This window comes from Scylla paramamosain, unplaced genomic scaffold (genome assembly GCF_035594125.1).
Source record: "Scylla paramamosain isolate STU-SP2022 unplaced genomic scaffold, ASM3559412v1 Contig1, whole genome shotgun sequence".
Classification (NCBI taxonomy): domain Eukaryota; kingdom Metazoa; phylum Arthropoda; class Malacostraca; order Decapoda; family Portunidae; genus Scylla; species Scylla paramamosain.
This window is the reverse complement of record NW_026973666.1, coordinates 4,868,964-4,872,500: the sequence shown is the minus strand read 5'-3', so window position 1 is coordinate 4,872,500 and position 3,537 is coordinate 4,868,964. Positions and strand designations below refer to the sequence as shown.

Genomic DNA, 3,537 nt, shown 5'->3' with positions numbered 1-3,537 from the left:
TACTTTAATCCTTCACTTTCTTTTGCCTTTGTTTATCTTTTTTTTTTATGTATTTCTCTCTATTTTTCCTCCTACGGCTTATTTCTTATGGTTTCCCTGTTTCCCTCATTAATTTTCCTCCCTGCATGACTCGGAAAGGGTTAAATATTTTCTTATGTTTACTTATGAAAGCTACTTATGATTGCAAACTTTTTTTTTTCATTTCCATCTCGTTCCATTTTCTTTTCTTTCTTTTTTAATTAATTCTTGCTCTAATTCTTGTTCTTTTTTTTCTCGATTATTTTTTTTTCGTTTTTTTTTCTGTGTCTCTGTTTCCAAAATGTTCCAAAAAAAAATTTCCTTATTTTATCATTTCCTCAAAACCCTAGAATTACAAAAGGAGTTAAAATCTTATCTATTTTTTTATAATTTTGCAAGCTAAGAACAGCCTATCAATACATTCTATCTTATTTTCTATCTTATTATCTATCTTATTTTCTTCTCTTCGCTTCTTTTTTTATTAATTTATCTTATTTTCTCTGGTTTTGTGTAATCTATCTCTAATTTCAGTCGTTATTTAATTTTAGAATGTATAAATATTCCTTTTTTATTATTCTTTTCTCTTTCTATCACTTCGTCTTTTTTTATTTTTCTGTTTTTTTCTCTTTATTTCATCTTAAAACGTATATATATATTTTTTTCTTTATTTCTATCTCTATTTCTATCTCTATCTGCTATCTTATTACTTTTTTTTAAAAAATTATCCTGTTTTCTGTGATTTGTTGATTTTTCAGGAAATTTAATAAAAAAAACGCTTAAGAAACGAGTAAATATTTAAGTGCTATTATAAAAGACATGCTAAATAATCTTTTCTTTTCTTTTTTTCAATTATTTTAGTATAGAAAGGAAATTTTTTAACCCGTTCGTACTCTGATAAGTTTGAAAATATAAGACAGTTTATTTATTTAGTTTTTCCTTCATTTTTTCCTCTCAGAAACAGAAATTAGCGTCTTTTATATTATTTTTCCTTTAATTTTCCCTCTCTCAATATTTTTTAAATTTTTTTTTCAATGTCTTCTCTTTTTTTCGTTATTTTTTCCCTCGATCGATATTTTTTTCCTCGTTTTCGATCTCCCATATCAAGAATTTTGTTTATTTTTTTTTCTCGTTCTTTCCCTTTTTTCCCCAATATTTGTTTCCCTCTTCCATAATTTCTTCCCCCTTATTTTTAATATTCTTATCGCTTTTCACAACTGTTTTCCCCATTTCAATAGCGATTTTTCCCTTTTCCAATAATTTTTTTTCCCTTTTTTATAATTTCCCCCCCTTTTTCAAGCTTATTTTTTTCCCAGCAATTATTTCCTGCAGTTACTTGAAGTTTCCACAACAAACAGTAAAGATAACCATTAAAAAAAACCCTTCTAATTTATTTATATATTATTTCCTATCTTACTTTCAAAGTTCCTACGTGTTTTCCCTCTTATTTCCCTTATTTCCTTCCATTTATTTCCTTCGCTTCAATCTTGCGTGTATTTTCATCAATATTTAATTAGTTTAAATGAATATAATGGGATTTTTTTTTGTTATTTTCGTCTTTTTTTTTGCATATCTCTCTCTCTCTCTCTCTCTCTCTCTCTCTCTCTCTCTCTCTCTCTCTCTCTCTCTCTCTCTCTCTCTCTCTCCAGTGTTAATATCTTGCCTTTTAAACTAATTATGTGCAATATTTAATTATTTCCATGCTTAAAAATTGATCTAATTATTAATATATGTTTAAAATATCGCCTTCGCTGTTTGCTTCTCCTTTTTTTTGGATTTTGTGGTTTATTTCCAGCATTCTTTCGTTATTTTTCTTATTTATCATCATTATTTCTTTGTTCTTAAGTTATTTATTAGGTTTTATGTGTGGTAGATGTTAATTAAAGGGTGTCTGTCTGTCTGTTTGTCTCCTGGTCCTCAAAAAAATTAGTGTATTAATTTATTTCATACCCCGTGTCTGGTTTGTTTACATGGTTCATTCCTTTAGGTTATTCAAGTTATTATTTATTATTTCTATTTGTTATTATTATTGGTTTGCTTAATTATTCCCTGCATCGCTGTACTTCAAAATTCTCCTTATTACGTCAACAGTCATGCCATGTATCTAATTTCCAGGTGTTTCCTCGTATATGTTAATTTTTAGAGTAATATTTTAATTGATTTTTCACCTAAAGGAATGCTGTCATGTTATCTGTTTTTCTATTATAGGCAAATTTCACCCCTCCTCTTTGCACCCATTTTCCGCCACTCCCGCGCTACTCTCACGCCTTTCCTTATTTTTCCCGGGGTATTTGAGGCTCCAAGTAATTTTTTCCGCCATTAAAAACCTCCGGGGTAATAAAAAAAATACATAGACATCTGCCAGTGGGGGGGAAAAATGGCGGAGAAAATATCATTGGAACTTATCTGGGCTTTAATCAGACGCGGCCAGGAGACTTGCAAGGTACGCGCTGATTGGCTGTAGACGGTCAGCGCGGGGCGGGAGAGCCAATCAAAACGCGCTTTGTTTAATTTAAGACGGCGCGCCAGCCAATGAGAACCGAGATCTCCGGACGGTGAATACTGCTGTCATTATGCAAGGAAGGGACGAATGGGAGCTTAATTAATAATAAAGAATTAGCATAAATGGCTCAAATAATGGCTATCCTCTTATCTTCATACTTCGGAGGTCTGCTCAATATTATTCTCTTTATTAACAGAGTGAGATCAAGCAATAAAGACGCCGGTAAATGAGAAAATTCAGGTGATATTAGAGAAGAAAGTGGTGAAGAAAAGCCTAATCCCTTTTCTTCAGTAATTTCTCGCAAACACGAATGCCCTGAGATAAATAAACCCTGAGAATAAATAATTAATAAAGAAAACAAGAACTTCAAGTCATACAGACGACGGTGAATGCGAGAATTTAGCTTAAAATAGAGAAAATATTGAAGAAAGTGCTATAAATGGCTTGATGTTTATTTTTCTCAGTAATTTCCCACAAACAAGAATTCCCTTCAATTAATATATCATAAAAAAAAAAAATCGAGTAAATAAATAAATAAGTAAACCCGTATAAAAAAAAAACAGAGGATAATGAAATAATAGTTTAATATCACTACTACTACTACTACTACTACTACTACTAATACTACTACTGCTACTACTACTACTACTACTACTACTACTACTACTACTATCTTCGCTCTCTTAGAATCTATCACAAGAGCGAGATAAATACTTAGATCAAATAACATAAGGTAGACTGTTGTTAAAATAAGTAAAAAAAAATAAAGAAAAAATTAAACAGATAATAATATAACCCTAAAAAAATCTATATTTGCTTTAAACCATTATACTTTAAAACAAATGAGAGGAAATATGAATGACAGTAAATACAACACACAACAAACACACGAAACAAACCACATAACTAAAAAAAATCATAAAATAAAATACAAGGCAATTAAATAGACGCAAACAAACCGGAAAAAACCTGTAATCAAAAAGTAAACAGATTCAAACATGAACGCTGAAAATGGCGGG

At 30.1% G+C, this 3,537-nt stretch overlaps 1 pseudogene; it reads right to left on the bottom strand.

The window, feature by feature from the left end:
- The window catches only part of LOC135095711 (uncharacterized protein DDB_G0271670-like), a 13,888-nt pseudogene extending 11,778 nt beyond the window's left edge, over window positions 1-2,110 (bottom strand).
- Window positions 2,111-3,537: the final 1,427 nt, after the last annotated feature.